This window comes from Podarcis vaucheri (genome assembly GCF_965113315.1).
Source record: "Podarcis vaucheri genome assembly, chromosome: 13".
Lineage (NCBI taxonomy): Eukaryota > Metazoa > Chordata > Lepidosauria > Squamata > Lacertidae > Podarcis > Podarcis vaucheri.
Window position 1 is genome coordinate 27,279,086 of NC_138751.1, and position 22,317 is coordinate 27,301,402.

At 43.5% G+C, this 22,317-nt stretch overlaps 1 protein-coding gene across 1 annotated transcript in view; it reads left to right on the forward strand.

The window, feature by feature from the left end:
• Positions 1-10,366: 10,366 nt before the first annotated feature.
• LOC309516599 (olfactory receptor 10A2-like) overlaps positions 10,367-22,317 on the forward strand; it is a gene marked incomplete at its 3' end in the record, with an annotated part of 47,188 nt that continues 35,237 nt past the window's right edge. The window contains exon 1 of the mRNA XM_082195360.1: positions 10,367-10,445. The remainder of the gene's footprint in view (positions 10,446-22,317) is intronic.

A 22,317-nucleotide genomic window follows, 5' to 3' on the forward strand; every position in this document is an offset into this window, starting at 1 on the left:
AATGAGCAACGGGCAGGAACAAAATTGTGCAGAGGGTTGGGCTTGGAACAAAGGACTCACCCTCATTGAGAACTGGGACACTTCCCAAATATCTGCATTGAAGTCCTACCTGATTAAACCAGCTGTGCCACACTATGGCTTCCTTATTGATGCTCATGAGTTGTTCAGGAGGAGCTCGGGGATCCATGCTTCCAACTTTCACTCTCTTGAAAGATTGGTTTGGATATGTGACCAAATTGATAATGTCATACTTTTGAATGAGCTCCCCATTCTGGTCAAAGGAAACCTTCTCCCCAACACTGTTGTTAAATGACACAGCTTTCAAAAAATGGTAGAGCTGGAACAAAAACAGAAAAGGGAGCCAGATAAAGTTGGATGTCATCAGCATATTGAGGACAACCCAGCCCGAAGTTCTGAACACGCTGGGCAAGAGGGTGCATGTATACAATAATATATATACAATACAAAACTATGTACACTATGTATACAAATAAGACCTTAGGATAAGAATACGAAGCAATAAGTAAAAAAGGAATAAAGTAAATAATCAAATCAGGACATCATATCAGTGTTCAGCTAGATTTGAAACAGTGGTAGAGCAGGGAGAGGAATATATATATATTTAAAAATAATATCAGAAAATTAATAAAAACTGAAGGAAGGAACAGAAATAAAAATAAAAATAAACCACTGTTAATACTCTCATAGATAGGTCGCACCATATATATATATCACATACACCCTTTTATTTCTTCCATCTCTCCATTTCTTTTTCACACAGCCCACATACAGACATTTCTCCCTCTCACTCCCTCTCTGGCCAAATATATGTTGCTCGCAAAGACAACACTTGAGCTCACAAAAAAAATATTAAGAAAAATTGCCCAGCCTTGTACCTCTTAACTATAGGGAATAAAGGCAAAGCAGAAGTGGACAATTGCACAGGATCAATGTAAAAAAATGTCTACAGCTGATGAATCTTTCTTCCTGGTAACTTGACCTTGAGATGTAATATTGCTGTTCTTGGACTTGGAGAACTACAGGGCCAAAGTTTTGGTGAGACCAGGGATCCCCCTCTCCATCATCGTATGAAGCTGAGGGACACAGCTGTGTCTCCTTAATTAAAGCAGCACCTCACAATGTGGGTGAGACCAACAATTCAGATGAAGCTGTTGCTACTATAAAAGACGTATTCTCCTAATATTTCTTGCTAATGCAACATTAGAGCTCTGCTTGAGTCTGAAAACACACACCATGTACATCCCTCAAACATCCCACTCTTTCTCATGTGCCCTTTCACATTCCCCTCTCTTCATTTCTCTTTCACAAACCAATATGCCTTCACATATATCATAGAATCATAGAATCATAGAGTTGGAAGAGACCACAAGGGCCATCGAGTCCAACCCCCTGCCAAGCAGGAAACACCATCAGAGCACTCCTGACATATGGTTGTCAAGCCTCTGCTTAAAGACCTCCAAAGTAGGAGACTCCACCACACTCCTTGGCAGCAAATTCCACTGTCAAACAGCTCTTACTGTCAGGAAGTTCTTCCTAATGTTTAGGTGGAATCTTCTTTCTTGTAGTTTGGATCCATTGCTCCGTGTCCGCTTCTCCGGAGCAGCAGAAAACAACCTTTCTCCCTCCTCTATGTGACATCCTTTTATATATTTGAACATGGCTATCATATCACCCCTTAACCTCCTCTTCTCCAGGCTAAACATGCCCAGCTCCCTTAGCCGTTCCTCATAAGGCATCGTTTCCAGGCCTTTGACCATTTTGGTTGCCCTCCTCTGGACACGTTCCAGTTTGTCAGTGTCCTTCTTGAATTGTGGTGCCCAGAACTGGACACAGTACTCCAGGTGTGGTCTGACCAGAGCAGAATACAGTGGCACTATTACTTCCCTTGATCTAGATGCTATACTCCTATTGATGCAGCCCAGAATTGCATTGGCTTTTTTAGCTGCCGCGTCACACTGTTGGCTCATGTCAAGTTTGTGGTCAACCAAGACTCCTAGATCCTTTTCACATGTACTGCTCTCAAGCCAGGTGTCACCCATCTTGTATTTGTGCCTCTCATTTTTTTTGCCCAAGTGCAATACTTTACATTTCTCCCTGTTAAAATTCATCTTGTTTATTTTTGCCCAGTTCTCTAATCTGTCAAGGTCGTTTTGAAGTGTGATCCTGTCCTCTGGGGTGTTAGCCACCCCTCCCAGTTTGGTGTCATCTGCAAATTTGATCAGGATGCCCTTGAGTCCACAGTTAAATGTCAATGGAATTAATAATAAAAGCAGAGCAACCAGTCCCTGATTCACATTTGGATTCTCTTACCTGCCATGGCTGATGATTATGAAGCTTCCTTCTTTCTTTCTTCATCCCTGCTTTTCTTCTGGATCTGGATGAAATCATGGCATGTAAGGCATGAGCCACAATATAGACACTATTGTAAAAGCTGTAGCTGTGGCCTGTTACACTCTTTGGGAAGACGTGCTCAGGAAGGCTCTCTAGTTTCTCCTCTCCAGTGCAGGGAGAAGAATAAGCTCTCCCAGAGTAATTACCCTGTACAAAAGGGTCCAGAACAATATCCTGAGATATACAGCGAAATTGATCTGTCCAGAAATCTGTAATAAAAGTATCTCCCTCAGCATTAGGAGGGTTTCTGTTCTGAATAAAGTGTTGGAATCCTTGTAGCTCATTAGACTGAAGTGCAAATGATAAAGCACCAGAGAAATTTTCTATATCAAAGATACGTTTGAAGAGGTAGGTTTTTAACTCCATCCCGATAGTCAGAATGAAGACTTTTCCTTTTGGATTTTGGATTTGGGGCTTGATTCTTTTTCGTAGAAAATATCTCAAACAGATCATATTTTTAACCTCTCCATGGAAGACCAGGACATTGGCTTTGCTGTTCATGATCTTATCAGACAAATACATTGCACTTCGGTCAAAATTTCCTTTCTCAACATCATATTCCAAACTGGTGAATGAGTCAAGGAATGCAAAACAAATGCTATGATTGGAAAATTCTGGAACCATCTTCTGTATGAACCATTGTAAAGTCATTCCATCTGCAGCAAACAATCCAATCAATCTCCAATGGAAATAGTCAAGTAATTTGAGAATCCCCCTGAACTGATCAAGTCTCTTTGGGACCATTTTGTAGAAGGAAGGGAGGTCAGGGTTCTCCAGTATGATTGAAGTAGAATCATATATGAGCTAAACATATATTGCAGATGTGGAAAGATTTTTTTTATTTAGTTTACATTGGTGGTGCTTTGGCACTGTACACCAGAAGGAGCATCTCCACCCCCATTGTCCAGATACTGAGATCCAGCTCCAAGGGCCTTCTGGTGGCTCCCTCATTGTTGAACCAGGGAAGGCCTCCTTGGTAGTGGCTCCGCCCTGTGTAACACTCTCCTGTCAAATATCTGACTTTTAGAATACATCTGAAGGTAGCCCTCTATAAGGAATGCTTCTATGTGTGGCGTTTTACTGTGGTTTTATAATTTGCTGGAAGCTGCACAGAGTAGCTGGGCCAAACCAGTCAGATGGCCAGCATAAAAATTATTAAAATTATTATTATTATTCATGAGGTGGGGCAGAATATATGAAGAAAATCAGGCATGGGAAGGAAAGTCTTGTGAAAACTCTAAGACCTATCCTGATTGCTGGGTGTGTCTTTCAGGAGAAGGTAGGAGCACACTGTGCCCACTCTCCTTCCTTCCTGCACTAGGAAGGATTTGCCGCTCTGTGTAGCAGCGTTTCTGTGCTTCCACCAATCCCGTCTTCTGCTTGGGATACTGGCAAAAGGACACCCCATAGAATTAGCCTTCCTTTTGATCAACAGAGGGAGGAATGAGAAAGTCACCTTCTTCTTCCCCCCTCCTAACAGTATGATTAATAAGGGTTGAAAAAACACCCTGATAAAACAGTCCTATTATTTTGAATGGATGTGGTTGATAAATTGGGTCAGGACATTTGAATACTTTAATCAGCTTCCCCTTGCATAATAGAGTCTATCTTTTTGTAATTTTGTGTTTTTTAGCCATTATGCCTATTCTATTAAAAGCTCTGTCACCTACCTTCCATGTCTTCAAATTCCTGATCTGGTTTATTTTATGTCGGCATTGTTGATCACTCATCTATAATTGTATATGGGTGATTCATACTGTCATCACACCTTGTTTGATAACTCTGTATTCTATACATTATGCATAATGTTCCTTTTTTCATTTGAAATGTAATAAAAATATATTTTCAAAAAACCAATTTGGGATGGATCCAAAACCACTTCTGAAATGGAAGGCAGTATTTAAATTGTATATATTTCTTCTGTTTCCTTGCACACATGCACTCTTACCTGAGGAATCTTGTAGATACCAAATACTTGTGGTATGGGAAAGTAGGAATTAGTAACATCCGCAGTGATTGTCAATAAATGTTCATGGATACCACACATAAAGTTGGGGAGGAGTCTGTCCTTTGGTGAAATAAATTGTATCGCAGCAGGAGTGGTCCACCTAGCTTCCAAAGAGTTATCATAAATGTTGAATCCCAGTGAAATATTGGATAAAATCTGGGGATTTTCATTAACCTCCTTTACAGCAAAAGCCAAAGCCAGAAGATGCTGATAGTTCTCTGTCACTCCACTAAAAAGAGAGTTGCATATTACACCAGAAGAAAATAACAAGTGCAGACAACTGCTGGAAATGTGTCAGTTAAAATGCAAACTTAGTACATATCCTGATTAACTGCAAGATAATAAGCTCATTTTGGTGCGAGGTGAGGATATTTAAAGCAAGAGTAATAATTTTTATTTATTTATTTAGGGGAACTTAATTTAATTCTAAGTTACATTCCGGAAATGTGGGCGATTTCAAGAGGTCAAAAATAATGGCTGTACCATGCTATATTAGAAGCAAAAAAACTTGTTTTGATGAATTGGAAGAGCTGCAGAAAGATTCAGTTGAGCACATGGATTGAGAATATGGACAGCTTTGCTACATACGAACGAACTGCATGTCGATGCAAAATAAGAATGGATAAATATGAATAAATCTGGAATGAATATTTAAGTGGATAGTGGTGAGAAGTACGGGGAGGAGAGAGAGGTGGGAAAATATTGTTTAAAAGGTGTAGTCATAGGTATATTAGTTTATTCAAATCTGAATTGTCAAAATGTGGTATTATTGTTATTATCGTTTTTGTTATATGTGTCTTTTGCGGTTGATTGTATAAAAAATGATTGAATAATATATTATTATTATTTTTAAAAAGAGAGAGTTGCATATTGTGTCACAAGCATATTCTGCTCTTTCTAAAGCTGTTATTTTCTAAAGTGGCAATCCTATAGCAAGATCCTTGGCTGAGGTGGCTGAGTTGAAGCTGGCTGAGGGTCACTGAACTGAAGCTGGAAAAATGGTTGTTCCAGAGGAATGGGAGGGCAGGACCACAGTGGGGGTGAGTTACAGTATTTCACTAGCACACATTACCTGGCAATCCATACAAAACTTTAACAAAAATATGTTAAAATAGAATATGTTCCCACTACCAGACCAGAGGCAGAATTGAGGCAGCTCAACCGGTTCGCTTGTACTGCACGTGGAGCCACAGGGTGTGCCGCAACTATGAAGTATGAAGGTGAGAGGCAGAGGGCACCCATGACATCTGAGACCCCCAAATCCACCACTGGCCAGGTTTAGGCCAAGGAGCAGCAGCAGCATTTCTACTGAATGTGGCTTGGATGTGGTGTATCTTTACCTCAGATTAATTCACACAGGCTTGCTTTAATGCACTTTATTGTGCGTAGGAGTGTTCCTAAGTTTTTTTAGTTATTGTTCTTCATTACTATACATTACTATATGTTGTGTGCTTACACACATACAAGAGTAGGGGAAAGCTACAATATTGACACCACCACCATCATTTTATGTGTATGCCTTTCTACAGTTGAAACCATGCTCAAGGCAGCTTAGAAAACAGAATTCTAGAAGATTAGGAAGGAACCTCATGTGTATGCTACCCTACAGGCATATCTGGTGGGCCTCAAACCACCAGCATTCTGATTAAAAGCCTGAAATCACTCGCCCATTGCTCTATCTTAGGCACAAGACATGACAATATGTGTATAATCACAAACATGAGAAAGGTCATAATGAACAAATAAAACACATCGAAAAGAAAACAGCGAAACTGAAATAATTTCTACAAAAATCAGAATAAGATATGATTCATAATCAGTTCTAAAAATGAAAAATAAAAAAGAATAAATTACAACAATGAAACACCCTAACAAAAGATGTGAAACAAGACCCCAGCCCAAGAGTCAGTTCAGCAGCTTTCGTAATATACCAAGTGAGATATACTAATGTTTGAGAGCTGAGGAGAGGGATGCTCCTTGCCTTATACATGGTTCTGAAGCTCAGCTGTTTAGATCCTTTATTTGGTGGGAACTGTAGCTTGGTTTGTGAAGCAGAATTCAATATCATAACTTAACTGGGTACTGCTGTCCATCACTCTTCCACTGCATGAGAATTCTGCTTTGGAAGACAATATGGTGATGGAGAGAGATACAAATGGAAAGAAGATGGAAATGCACGTAAGTCAAGAAAACAATGCTTCAAAAGTCAGGTGACATTCCAAAGCCCCAGTACATATTCAGTGGCTATTTGTATATGGAGAGGTGGGATACAAAATTCCTATAATTAATTAACTGATTCTCCTATTGAAAAAACAAACATGTCATTGTCTGGAGGCTGAAAACTTAAGATTCCTGTGGACTTTCCACGAGCTCTCCCTAGTTTAGTGTGTTCAAAGTTTCTGTTTTAGAATCAGGATTGCAAAGAACTAAAGTTCAATCTATTTAATTTCTGCTGTGGAATGTAATATAGACAGAGACAAAGTAGGGAGGAGAAATGATTCCTTATACAAACATTTTAGGTAGTTGTTCCCAATCAGGATGTCTGTTCAAGGTAATTGGAGACAGAGCAATTGCACTCTGAAAAACAAAGGCTCCATAGGTGAAATCTCCACGTTGATAAAACCTGGGATGAATTGGTCTGGAACGCCACTTTCTACACTGAACATCTTGAGCCTTGCATGCTATGTGAGGCAGCAGCAGCAGCAACAAAATTACTAGTATCACCATTTTCAATGCAAATCTACCTTCAGCAGATTTTTTTACATCTAGAAAATTAATAATGTCACCATTCTGCGTACAAATTTAACTTCAGCACTCAGATCCCTCTATTTGTCTCTACCGCTGTATGTTTAGAATCCCAATGATAGCAGAAGCCTGACTTTAATGAATAATTTGCAAATCTACCCAAGCCCAACAACCAAAAAACATGAATTGATAGAAACCAGTCTAACATAGGTTTGGTCTCTATTCCCTAGTCCTTGGTAATTGCAGGTACTCTATTTTGTATCCTCTGAGCATTTCTTGAAAAATATGTAATTGTTATATCTTAAGAGAAATAATACCTGCATGTGATTTGGATAATAATGGCCAAAAGCAAGAGCAATAATTAAAAAGGCTTGTCTAGAGCCTGGCAGAAAATGGGTTTCATTCATCCTAGGAATTGTCATGTCTGATAATACAATGCAATTTCTCCACTTCTGCCATTCTAGGAAAGAAAACATATTTTTGGCACAAGCACCTTTTATTGTGTGTCCCCTAAGTTTAAAGTGAATAGGATCCAAATGTGAAATGGGACTGCTATGATCAAGCAACAACTCCCAAATATGCACCCCATTATCAAATATCAAAGTCAATGAGTAGGCATTGCAGATATTCCTATGGACCATTGACTTGATTCATCTGCTGAGTCCTCTTAAGATATCTTTGCATCTCTCTAATTGATCTTTACTCTAAACAATTTTTTTAAAAAACCCTTTATGAGAGGGATGATAAGAAATAGACAAACGTTTGGCAAAAGGGGAAATACAAGGAAATTTTATGGGAAGGAGACGATGGCAAAGGGGAACAGCTCAACTCCTACGTACTCTCCATCTTTTCTGACTAACGTTTCAAAGCAAAAACAGTTGAAATGATGAAAGGAAAAGTTTTCGGTCCAATCTGTGTTAAGAAGTGATATGGAAGCACACAGTCACTTAATGAAAGGCTAATTTTGAATAGATAAGTCCATTCCAATTTGCCAAATGCCTTTGTGGCATCAAGTGACACCAGTGACAATTAAATATCCTTTGGTTTAGTGTGTCTCCAATCACATTGCGCTGCCAATTTTATAGGCCCCGAGAATCACGCCGCTCACCCTAATTGGCCAAAACAGCCTGGCTCGTTCCCAGGGCTGAACAGTTATGGTTTGGGCCACACCTATCAACAACTCACCCTGGTTGGGTTGATTCTCTGTACTTTTTGATTCTCTGTCCTTTTGTCCTTTTACTGAATTTATTTGTACCAATTTCAACTATAAAGTGATTTTCTTGAGTCAAAATGAGAGTACCCCTAAACATTTTAAAGAGAAAAAGCACTACCCGTCCCTGATAAAACCATTGATATTGGGAGTCTTTCTTACATTTCAGGCTTTATTAACTTCTTCTACTTTTTCAAGGGAAATGGGTATTTAGAAATATTCAATATGATTTTATTCTAGGTTTTTATTCTAGGTTGTTCTTATAGCATTGTACTCAAATGAAGGAGACTCCCCTTAAAAGAAAATTAAGCTCATTTGCTATCATTCAACACAACATACCTAACAGTATTGCTGAGAAGATAACATGGAGAGAAAAACCAATGAATTATGAACATTCACAATTATGTCATTTTAAGATGTTCTTTGTACAATGAAATCAAATTCTTATTTATACTTAAGTCAGAAAAGCTTTGAATGAATTATAAATAAAAAAGAATTATTATTATTATTATTATTATTATTATTATTATTATTATTATTATTATTAGCAGCAGCAGCACCTTTTGAGGATTATAGTGTTCTTCAGTGTTTTCATCTCCTAATTAACTGCTCCCTTTTGTTCAGCTCAGGCCTCAACAAGATAATGTAGCATTTCGGGAAGAAGATGCAAGTCAGCAACCCAGCACTGGAGGCAAAGATGGAGAAGATCTCCACAGCCACCATATATTTCCCTTTGGTGCTCAAGTAAGTTGGAACAAAGGACATCCAAACACTGCAAAACACCAACATGCTGAAAGTGATGAACTTGGCTTCATTGAAACTGTCAGGCAAGTTCCGGGCAAAGAAAGCTACAATGAAGCTGGCCATGGCTAGCAAGCCCATGTAGCTCAGGACACAGTAAAACATGAATGGGGATGACTCGTTACATTGCAGTACAATCTCCTCAGTCATTGACTGAGCATCACTATCTGGGAATGGAGGAGAGGTGAAAAGCCACACCAGGCAGATGCCCACTTGGAGAATGGAGCAAGAAAGGACAGTGGAGCTGGCCAGGCTTCTCCCCACCCACTTCTTCATCCTGGATCCAGGCTGTGTAGCCATGAAAACGACAACCACAGTGATGGTTTTGGCCAGCACAGAAGACACAGCCATTGTGAACACAAGGCCAAAGGCAGTTTGGCGCAGAAAACATGTCACTTTGTCAGGTCTGCCAATAAATAGAAGTGCAGAAAGGAAGCAGAGCAGGAGGGAGATGAGGAGAGTGTAGGTCAGCTCCCTGTTGTTGGCTTTAACTATGGGAGTATCATGGTGCTTCAAAAATATTCTTAGCATCAAAACTGTGATAATGGAAAATGAAACAGCAGAAACTGTGAAACTGATACCCAAAGGTTCTTCATAAGATAAGAAGGTTATAGTCTTGGGAATACATGCATTCTGGCCCTTGTTTGCATATTGATCATCTGGACATTTGGAACACATGGGCATATCTGAAATAGAAAACACACAAAAATACCAGGTTAGAATTATTTTTAACCCTTTGCTTCTGACGTGACAGGAATTACAGTCATTAATAAGTAACACAAACTAGCTATAGCTGTTACTCTCAGTCAGCTACACTGCCAGTGGCACTGTGGTCTAAACCAATGAGCCACTCTTAATCTGCACTTTTAATCTGCAGAACTGGGTGAGCTCCCATTGCTAACTCCTGCCAACCTAGCAGTTCCAAACCATTCCAGCATGAGTAAAAAATAAAAGTTAAATGTGAGAGATGTGTTTGCTGCCAAGCTATTTGGAGATAAAATTCCAGGCACTGAGCCACTTCTGTCCGGTAGATTAATTGCTGCAAATTCCAAGCCAACACAGGACCTCAAACAAACACGTCTGTGTTGCTTACTCAGTTGACGCTTCTGAATCTTTGTGACGATTTCTTGACCAGCATGCCCAGCGAGACAGGGCATGCCTCTGATTTCCTCTCTTCTGAATATAGCTAGTTCCGGGGACAGACTGGCCCCTCCCTAATTCAGTCTCCGATTCAGAAGACAGACTGGAAAAGGGCTCTTTAGGCTCTCGGTAAGTGCTTCCATGCCCCCCCTTCTCTGGCTACTTCCCTTTCCCTGACAGTAAAGCACTCATGGATGGTTAAGTCTAGTCAAAGGTGACTATCAGGTTGATGTGCTCATCTTGCTTTCAGGCTGAGGGGGCCAGTGTTTGTCAAAAGACAGCTTTCCAGGTCATGTGGCCAGCATCACTAAACCACTTCTGGTGCAATGGAACACTGTGACAGAAGCAACAGTGCACAGAAACGCCCTTTACCTTCCAACTGCAGCAGTACATATTTTTCTACTTGTACTGGTGTGCTTTTCACCTGCTAGGTTGGCAGGAGCAGGGAGGGAGCAATGGGAACTCACCCCGTCGTGGGCATTTGAACCACCAACCTTCCAATCGGCAAGCCCAAGAGGCTCAGTGGTTTAGACAACAGTGCCACGCACGTCTAATACGATAAATGGGTAATGCTGTAGCGGGAAGGTAAATGGTGTTTTTATGCTCTCTGGCCTCCATCACAGTGTCCCGTTGCACCAAAAGCAGTTTAGTCATTCTAGCCACATGACCCAGAAAAATGTCTGTGGACAAACACCAGTTTCCTCATCCTGTAAGCAGAGATGAGCACCGCACCCTATAGTCGAATTTGAGTGGACTTAACTGTCCCGGAGTCCTTTACATTTACTTTTTTAGTACAATATGTAATAACTGAAAAATGAAATATTCTCCTTGCTTGTGTATTCACTCATGTATTCCATTCTATTTTTATGGTGGGAAATGTGGTGTTACATTCAATGGCTAAAAAATCAAGGGCTCATTAAAACATAGGAAGAACAATGTGATTTGACAGAACATTATAAACTGAATTATATGTTCATATTTCTCCCCATAATGTATTGTATTATGTATTTCTTGTATGGACATTAGAACATTGTATTTCCAGGCTATCACATAGTTGCCACAAATGTTATGGGTGCCTCAACGCGGTAGGAGAAAACAAAATTCATATTTATTAGTAATATTGCATTGTGTGAAGCAAATGTTGATTGTTCTTATTTTACAAAAACAAACTCTCATGCTTTTAGGGATCAGTAGGGAAAACAAACAAGGAACTGGAACTATAGCCACTTCACAGAAGTTAAAAAACCTCACTGTAGATGTTCAGCTTGTAAACACGTGGAACTACATTGAAGGCAGAAATGTAAATTAAGGTTGAGACAAGGGATAGTCCATAATGTGCTAAAGAAAAGACTTATAGATCAGGCCAGTTGGCCTTCTTGTCCGTGATCTGGTTCTCACAGTGACCAGCCTGATGCCTTTAGGAAACCCATAAGCAGGACCCAAACAGAAGACTACTCTACCGCCCACTGTGGTTTCCAGCAAATGGTATTAGGAAGCATTCCTGCTGCTGAGCATGGAGGCATATCCATCATGGCTAGTAGCCACTGATGGCCCTCTCCTCCTTTAATTTGTCCAATGCTCTTAAAGCAATTAAAGTTGCAGGAAATCTCTGTCTCCTATGGCAGCAAGTTCCATCATTTAGCTATGCACTGTGCACAGAACTGCCTTTTTTTAACTGTACTGAATTTGCTAATATTCAGCTTAATTAGATGTCTACAAGCTCAAGTCCACAAACTTTTATTGAACTTTTTTTTTTTAATATGACAAGGAAAGAATAGGCAGAATGGCCTCATTCTGTTGCTGAACTGACAGGTCTGCTTCACTTTCCTTGACATTTTTTTCAGTTGGTGCTGAGACACATCATCAGCCAGGGCTCCCTCTAGCTCAAAGAGTGTGCTGCTGTGATAGATGGCGCTCGATGCAAAGGTTTACATTTTCATATGTTCATAGATACTACAAAATCTCATTTGAAACATGGAAGGCACATAACATTCCATAGCTGGACACATAAAATGGCATTGCCCACATAGTACTCATTAACTGCATTTGCATAATGTGCCCATTATTCTTCCTTATATTTGGCTGTGAAGTATAGATATTTTTCTTGCATCTGTATGCTGAAACTCTCACCTTCATGGTCAGATATGCACCCTTTGGGGCATACAATGCAATCATAGCAGCAGAAGGACTCCCCCTCCTTGCTTTTCTTCCTATAACCAGTTGGGCACTTGGGATTACACAAAGCAACAGGCTGTGTCTATCAACAAATGAAAGGGGGAGATGTTAATCTTCAGGAGAATCATCTTGGAATCGTGAAGGTTCAGGAATGAATATGCTAAAGAGTAGTCTAGCTTCCTAAGCAACATAAACAACATTTTTAATTGTTTACCTGTGGAATAAGTCCTGAAGGCCCAGTCTAACAAGTGCAGATGGCACTTGTCTAAGCTGACACTTACAATACCATAATACCCCTTGTTGATGGCTCAATTGCAGCAACAGGGAGCCTCACACCCTTCACCAGCTTGTGTAACTTCCATTTATGGACTGCATACACACAGCTGGAGACTACCGTACACTTGCATGGTAGCTGTTTCTGCTCTTCCTGCTTCAATTCTCTCGTGGTTCTGGGAGACAGTGATGGAGGAGAGGGGAGGGAAGCACCTGGCTCTTTACTTCCCTGACCTGCTTCTTCCCCCACTTCCTCCAGTCCTTCACCATCCAACTCTGCAGCTTCAGCTGCCTCATGCTTCCTTGCTGCCCATCCTTCCCAATCAGACTCCAGCCCCACTCCCCCCACTGCACATTCACCAGTGTCCTGAAACTCCCTGACACCAGCATAATATTGACATTTTTGCAAAGTAATTTCTGTCAATATAAACATTTAATATAAACACACTATGCCCTCTTACTCACTGGGATAAGTCTGCATAGGACTGCTTTTCATTTTTGCTTGAATGAAAGTAACATTTTCATGTAATGGGGAACCCTCCATGAAATCTCTTCTCAGAAGGTTGGGATGGTTGGAGAATGAGCATAGGCAAGGACAAAATTGTGCAGAGGGTTGGGCTTTGAACAAAAGACTCACTCTCATTGAGAAAGCGTGTTCTCCATAACCAGAGAGCACGGGTTGCGGTTGGGGAAACATGCCACCTTGCCATGACTAGGCAGATTTGAGAAAATCCAAGCCTGTTAAAGGGTTAATATTGGGTTGCTGGGGAGTTCTGTATGTTGCTAAATTCAGAGGAGGGGTAGAGTCTATAAATATAGGGAGCCAGGGGTTGGACTTCCTCTTGGCCGTTTTGCTTTCGGATCACATGGAACACTTGGACAATCTTCTCATTGTCTGGTTACATTTCTTTATTTCTTTATTTCCCCTTTCCTTTAATCCTCTCTAGTCCCTTAAATAATTTAATTCCCCCCTTTTCCTGTTTGATTTCCCACCCCACCCCTTACCCTGCCCTGTGGGAAGATTCTCCCTGTATCTGTGGCTTGCCTTTCCCAATAGGGAGAGAGCCCCCGTTAGGGGCTTTCTTTCGCAAAAAGGTTTCCCCCATTTCTCTTGTTGAAATTGTGGGGCTAGTCAGGGCTGTTCCCAGCTTAGCTGGTATCACTTTCGTTTATAGTATCTCCAAAGGTTGGCTTTATGGCTCCCTGTGCCTCCAAGGACTATGAGCACTCTGTATATGCTCTTGAACTATGCTGTTTCTGAACAAGTTTATTTTCTTTAAGTTTGTTTTGCCCTGATAGTGGCGACTGCCATTTTAGAGATGAGCCATTGTGGCTTAGTGGCTAAAGTGCAGGACTAGGACCTGGGAGACAGGGTTCATATACCCCTCTTAGCCATTGTTATAACAAAACAAAACAAACTGCTCCTTTTGAGCTATTCTGTTGCTGGGTAGTTCGGCCCATTTGTGATAAAAGAACTTTGGGATTCTTGAAGGGGTGCTTCCCTCTAAAAGGGCAAGCAGGGGTACCTGGACAAGCTGTGAGCTACCTCAACTCTGCTATTTCACTGGAAACATTTATGCCTGGCCTAGCAGGTGATCCTAGGGCCTTGCCCTAGAATTGGATGGCCTGGAAGCGTTTCCGGCCTCAATAGTGTCCCCATGTGGTCCATGAAGCATTGGTTTCACTGGGTCAGCGGATAGTGCCGGTAATGCCTAGGTTGCAGGATTGGTCGCTGTATGGGACAGCTGCATGCTCCCCCATTGCTCTACCTGGACACTTAGGTCCTTTTGGTGGTTACCTCACTGCGAGGGATGTAACAGGTGCCACATTTGCAATATGCAACTGGGAGAAAGCACCTTTGTGTGCCCGCATTGCAGTTTGCGTTGCAGAGCACGGCGCTGCACAGGCTGCAATTGCATTGCATTGCTAGGAGATTTGCAGTTGCATTGCACGGAGGGTGTGTGCATTGCATGGAGGGTGTGTGTGCATTGCACGGAGGGTGTAGTTGCATTGCACGGAGTTTGTTGTTGCATTGAACAGAGGGTGTGCAGTGCACGGAGTGTGTAGTTGCATTGCATGGAGTGTAGTTGCATTGCATGAAGGGTGTGTGCATTGCAGGGAGTGTGTAGCTGCATTGCATGGAGTGCGTGTGCATTGCATGGAGGGTGTAGTTGTATTGCACAGAGTGTGTTGTTGGTTTTTTTTTTTTTTGCATTGCACGGAGTGTGTGTGCATTGCACAGAGTATGTAGTTGCATTGAACAGAGGGTGTGCAGTGCACGGAGTGTGTAGTTGCATTGCATGGAGTGTAGTTGCATTGCATGAAGGGTGTGTGCATTGCAGGGAGTGTGTTTTGCATTGCACGGGGTGTGTAGTTGCATTGCACGGAGGGTTTGTGTGTGCGTTGCACGGAGTGTGTAGTTGCATTGCACAGAGCGTGCTTTTGCATTGCACAGAGTATGTAGTTGCATTGCATGGAGAGTGTGTGCACTGCACGGAGTGTGTTTTTTGCATTGCACAGAGTGTGTGTCTGAAAAGGAAGCTGGCTTGGCGGCAGCTTGGTTGGGACTTCTTTAGGGGTTCAGGCCAGCATCGGCCCTGTAAATTTACATATCATGATGGCAGCACAAGATGCCCCCTGCCCAAGCGGGGGCTGGAAGCTGGCAAGCAATAGCTCAATACCTTTTGCCCTTATTCCCATTTTATTTAGGGATCCAGTTGGATATCGTTGCTAAAACATACCACTTGGCTATGGAGAAGCTGTCTGCCTTGAAGGAAGTTAATTTGTAATACTTCCTCTGTAGCAAGTGATGCTTCACCAGATCCGATCTTGCTGGGTCACTTAACTAATCTTCCCACTAGGCCAGGCTGCCCAGATTTCACCCCTCCCATATCCAAGAATCTCCTGAGGAGTATGCTGATTCTCCAGAGAGGAGGAGGCGTGTTCTGGTCTCTACTTTTTCTGCTCCAGCACCAAGTCAGTCAGTCAGTCAGTGTCGGAGAGGGAGAGAGACTGAGTGTTAGAGATCATGTGTAGAGATAAGGTTGCTGCTAAGGGCAGCTGCAGACACTCAGTGCAGTGCAGCATTTATTTATACTTAGACCTATTAAGCTCTGTATATAGTTTGTATAGTAGTAGATAGAATAAAGAAGATATTCTACAGAGCTGCTCTCCGAGTTGTTTGTATACTCTGCTAGACTCTGCTGTACTCTGCTGTGCGACGACTGTCTTTTTGTTGGAGTGAATCTGGTGCTCACAACTCTAAGCTGTGAGTCCACAGCACTTTGACCTGTTCCTGTGCAGAAGGTGGTCTCTGGAAGTGCTACCCAGCTCGCCTAGCCCAGTTGGGGCTGAAGTGGATGAGTCCAGTTGGTGGCACTGGCTCAAGGGCGATGCTGACAGAGGTCCCCTTACCTTTGTGTATGCCTACCAAGTGTGGTGAGGGCAGATATCAGGCGATGGTGGCAATTCCTGAATGTATGCAATAGTAGTTCGCCATGGCAGGATACCTTGAACCCGCTCAGGGATTTTCAGGTTCATGGTGGTGCTGCTGGATCTTTGCCCTTTGGTTTTTATTTCAAGGGCTGCTGGTGTGCAAAGCTATGGTCTCAAGCCTGGTGTGGTGAGGCAATCATGTGACATAACTTTTCTTGAGTTTTCCCCATTGTAGTAGCAGTTCACGTGGCCCGAGGAGTTCAGTGACCATCGGATCTGCTTTTGGTCTGATAACCAGGTAGTGGTGAGCGTCTTGGCAAAACAGTCCTCATGCTGTAGCACAGTCTCTGCCCCTCCGCTCATGCTTTCGAGCTGCGCCACTTAAGGTTTAATATTGTGCTTTCTACTCTCCAAATTACATTGACACTATCCGATTTTCAGATGAAGCGCTTCAGATCTTGGGCTCCAGACTCAGCTATTGCCAGACTTTTCCAGACCTGTGGCATTTTGACAACAATTAGTAATTTCAGAGAGCGGCAGCTTCCATTTCCCCTTCTGCTTTTACCTCTTATGGGAAGGCCTGGATGGATTTCTTAGCCTTAAGCTGGCAGTTCTCGGCCATTCAGGAAAATTGGCCCCCATCCTCTGAGCAGATCCTGCAGTATTTGGTCCACCTGCTGCAGATTGGGCATGCGGTTATAACTATCCGAATTCAGTCCGCTGCAATGTCTGTTACATTGAAGCTTTATTTTTCAGAGACCCTTGTATAAAGTTTGCAGTGCGCAGGGCCTTGGAAGGTTGGAATAGGCTCCAACCTCATAGGACAGTGGGCAGGAAGTCGGTCAATTTTTACCTATGCAGTATCTGCAACAAGTTAAAACTTGTCTGCGGGTTAAAGATCAAGGTGAGACTCCTTTCAGTAGTCCACTGCATTTTCGCACTGAGGGTTGGGAAAATGGTTGTTGGAGCCAGCACGGGGCTGAGAGTCTGGAGGCTTATTGCTTCAGGACTTTTCCTTATCCTTTGGAGCTTGTCATTAGAGTTGGTAACTCTAAAACAGACTTAGTGGGCAGGAGTGCCATAATCAGGCTTCCCGCCACAGGTGAGGAGGGCCCTTGCCCCGTTATGGATAACAGAATATTTGGCTTTTTATTCCCTGGGGGCTGGCCCACTCCTAGTGCATGAAAATGGGTTCCCGTTAGCCCGGCATCAATGTGCTTACGTCGTGCACCAGTTATTACAGCCTGCGGCTTGCTTACCGCTGAACACTCCTCATTCCTTACGATTGGGTGCTGCTGCAAAGGCTGCACACTGGGTGCCTGTCAGTAGACAGGATTGTGAATACGGGTCATTGGAAGTCTGACGCTGACAAGGGTTATATCAGGAAGTGTCACAATGATGTCTGTGCTGATGCTTGTCTGTTATTTCCTTTTTTCATAGGAGCAGCTGTGCACATTTGGGCCACAGCATTGTACGTTTTATTCCTGGGGTGTCTAACGAAATTGCTGATGCTCTGTCCCGTTTTCAGATGGAGCGGTTCAGACTTCTGGTTCCAGAGGCACGGATACGTCCGGAATATTTCCCGGATCATCTCTGGAACCTTGGCAGCAATTAGTTTTGCAGGGAATGGCGGCTTCGGTTTCCCCTTCTACCCTTAGATCTTACAAAAAGGCTTGGACCGATTTTTTGACATTTTCGCGCCAGACAACCTCTAATTTAGAAGGTGTTCCCCCCACCTCCTCGCAGGTGTTGAGTTATTTAGCACATTTATTTCAATTGGGGTGGGCAGCAAGAACTATTAAGATACAGGCGGCTGCCATTGCCTTTTTCTGTAAGACATTTTATGATAAGGACCCATGTGCGAGGTTTATTGTGCGCAGGGCCCTCGAAGGCTGGGGCAGACTTCGTCCATCCCAGCCAGCCTCTCGGTGCCCCATTTCCTTTGATTTGTTGAGCAGGATGCGCAAGAGGCTGAGGGTGGTGTGCTGGTCGGGGTACGAGGCTCGCCTTTTCTCGGCTGCCTTTTCTATTGCCTTTTTTGGAGCTATGAGAGTGGGTGAACTGGTATTTGAAGACAACAGAGATGGTCGTTCCAGGGGCCTTTTGCTCAGGGATGTGCAGCTAACCCCCGCAGAATTGAGAGTCACAGTCAGAAATTCTAAGACTGATCAGAAGGGTAGGGGTGCCGTCATTCGTCTCCCTGCTACGGGAGAGGCAGGCCCTTGCCCTGTGAAGGATGTCAGTAAGTACTTAGCAGTACACGTCACGGGTGATGGGCCTCTGCTTAGACATGAAAATGGGTCGCCCCTAACGAGACGCCAGTTTGCACAGGTGATGCGTAAAGCGATTCTCGCTTGTGACGGCACGTCGGATGGTTTCGCCCCTCACTCCTTTAGGATTGGGGCTGCAACAACGGCTGCTCATTGGGGTTTGTCGGCCGCCAGGATAAAGGATTTGGGGCGCTGGAAGTCGAATGCCTTTCGGGGCTATGTTCGTTAGTACTCTCGGACTCTTATACTGTTTGTTTTTGTTTATCTCAGGTCTGGCGGCTGTTCGCATCTGGTTGGTAGGGCACAGCATCATCCATTGGGCTGGTGTCGCAGCACGGCAGTCCAGGCTGGGTCCAGGTCTCGGCTTCCCTCCACATGTGCAGCTGTCGTGGCTGTCCAGGCGGGGAATGCGCTGGTCTGAGTTCCTGCCAAGGATTCGGAGGCAGTTGCTCTTGGAAGGGCCGCCCACGGCTATCGTGGTGCAGCTGGGTGAGAACGACCTGGTATCCGTGGACTGTCTTTCACTTCGTGCTGCAATTTTGAGTGACTTGGAGATGCTGCGAACATTGGTGCCGTCAGCTAAGATATTTTGGTCTAAGCTATTGCAACGCCGCATTTGGTTGGGCAGTCGTTGCCCGCCAGCCACAGAAAGGGCCAGGAAACGCATCAATTCTGCGGTGGCTAAGAAGATTTTTGAGTTGGATGGTGATGTGATTTCCCATCCGGCGATACTGTTTCAAGCTACGCCCCTTTTTAGGGCTGATGGGGTGCATCTTTCTGCCTCTGGGAACGAGGCTTGGCTAGGTGCAGTGGTGGCTAAGCTAAGGGCTTGGCTGGGGCTGTGAGTGGTTTGGCGGTGAGCTTGAGGCTCCATGGCGGTTAGGCATTGGTTAAGGTGGTTCTTGGAGGGGTAAGTGCCTACCCCTCCAAATGATGCGAAGGGAATTCCGTTAAAGGAATCCAGGGGCTTGCCATTCTTTTCGTCCTTGTCCCTGGCATCGGACTTGGGCCGTGCAAGCCCCAAAGGAACATGAGGGTGAGTAGTGAGGGACTGATGCCCAGCTTCATTTGCTCACCCAATACTTGTTTCCCACTAAGGCTTCCGCTGGTGTCCGGAATGCCTCTGGCTTCCGCTGGTGTCCGGAATGCCAGCTCTGTCCCTGAGGGCATGGACAGATAGTCATAACCAGTGCCTAAGCAACCACTCACATATTTTGTATTTAAATAAAGTTGTGGCCAAAATTATGCCAAAAACCCAAACAAAAATTGATGTGTGAAGTGTGAATTATTGGGGGGTGGCAACTGTGGGACTCAACACGCAACTGGGACACTTTCCCAAATATCTGCATTGAGGTCCTACCTGATTAAACCAGCTGTGCCAAACTATGGCATCCTTGTTGATGCTCAGGAGTTCGTTGGGAGGAGCTTGGGGATCCATCCTTCCAACTTTCACTTTATTGAAAGATTGGTTTGGATATGTGACCAAATTAATAATGTCATACTTTTGAATGAGCTCCCCATTCTGGTCAAAGGAAACCTTCTCCTTAACACTGTTGTTAAATGACACAGCTTTCAAAAAATGGTAGAGCTGGAACAAAAACAGAAAAAGGAGCTATTTAAGAAAATGGTCCAGCCAGACCAAAAAACACACAACCGCCCCCCCTTACATGAAGGCCACTGTGGTGGACAATGCCCTCTTGATGGAGATAATGTTAATAAAGCAAGATCTAGGTCAGACGTTTATTATTTATGGCCAAAAGCTTCTGAAAATAATCAAACAGGCCTAAATGTATATAGTATATATATATATATATATATATATATATATATATATATATATATACACTATATATATAGTATTATAAAGTATGTAATGTACTCAAACAGGGCATCATGTCTGTGTACAGCTCGATTTGAAACCATGGTAGAGCAGGGAGAGGGGTGTTTGTTTTAAAATATGATCAGAAAATTAATAAAAACTGAAGAAACAATCAAAAATTAAAGTGTTGTTAATACTCTCATAGATAAGTCACCTCATATCCATATTTTATATTTCCCTTTCTCCATTACTCTTTCACACACACTACGTGTACACTTTTCTCACTGTCTCTCTCTTTCTCTGCTTAATGGCTCAATGAATATTGAATATGAATATTGAGCAATCACACGAACAAAGATCTCATAAACATTAAGAAACATTATGAAAAGTTGCCCAACCTTGTACCTCTTAACTATAGGGAATGAAGGCAACACAGAAGCAGAAGGTTGCACAGGACCAATCTAAAAAGTGTCTCCATCAGATGAATCACTGCTGCTTCTAACTTGACCTGGAGATGTAATATTGCTTTTCTTGGACTTGGAGGACTACAATGCCAAAGGTTTGGACAGACCAGGGCTCCCCCTCTCCATCATAGTATAAAGCTAAGGGACATAGCTGGGTCTCCTTAATTAAAGCAGCATCTCACAATGTGGGTAAGACCAACAATTCAGATGAAGCTGATGCTACTATATAGGACTTATTCTCCTTATGTTTCTTGCTAATGCAACGTTAGAGCTCTGCCTGACTCTGAAAACACACACCATGTACATGTCTCTAACATACCACTCTTTCCCATATACTGTACCCTTTTACATTTCCCCCTCTTTATTTCTCTTTCACACACCACACTTCCACCTAACTGTCTGTCTCTGCCCAAATGAATTCCATCCAATGCACATGAACATGCTCACACCAACACACACACAAAGACCATTCAAACAACACCACAAAGAGCATTCAAACAACCAGTCAGAAAAGTTGCTGAATGGATGAAAACATGCTGGCCAACAGCTCCAAATATGATATGTAAAAAATAGCTTTGTGGATGGAATGGTTCCCATCATTCCCCCTTCCCGAAAATATGGGAGGAAACTCTCTACACAGAGCAAAGCTTGTTCCCATCAACATCGCCACATGAGAAGCGGGTGACAAAGAAACAAAGAGACTGGGTGCTTATGTCATAAAGCGTGTTCTCACTAAAGGAGAGCACGTGTTGCGGATGGGTCAGACAAAGCACCCTGTAGTAATTAGGTGGATTGGTTTAAAGGGCCTACTTTTGGCTGGAGTTGGTGTTGCTGGGGCAAATTTGATGTTGCAAGTTTGGGGGAGGGGTCAGAGGTTATTTAAGGAAGGTCCACAGCAGAGTACTTTCTCTTTCGCTGTGGACATCGGATCTAGCTGGACACAGTGAAGGACTGGTTGTATTAACAATTTCTTCTCTCTTATCCTTTTCTTCTCACCCCCCCTTTTTTTTTGTTTTAATCTCTTCCTTATTAATAATCATTTCCTTATCACCCTTAATTTAGTTTGCCTGGCTGCATTCCCCCTTGGCAGGGCTTTTGGGGGCTGGGGGGCTTGGGGCGACCCTAACCGCCCGCGGCCTGGTCCGCGGCTGAGGCGCTGGTCCCCGGCCTTATCCCTGGCACCCGGGCTCCCCTTCTGGGTTGGGCAGCTGGGCAAAACGTTTAATTTTATGATTTGATTTGTTCCTCAATTATTTGTTTTGAACACGGGCGCCGCGGCTCTTGCCTCGCTCGTGTCGGCCCTCCCCGCGGTGCGCTCCGGCGCGCTCTGTTTGGAAGGAGACGCCGGGGGAGCACCCTGGGCGGCAGCGCGGCCGTGCTGCCGGCTAGGCTTCGGGCCTTGCTTTGGCCCGGGGAGGCTTGGGGCTGCTGGGCCTTTCCCCTCCCTTTCATCCGGGGAGGCCGGGATCGGCCGCTGGGATGGTCCTGCGGCTGGGTGGCTTACACCGGGGGAGGGGGCGGCCGGCGCTTGCCTGACCCCTTGCCTAGCCGGCCTCGGGCGGCGG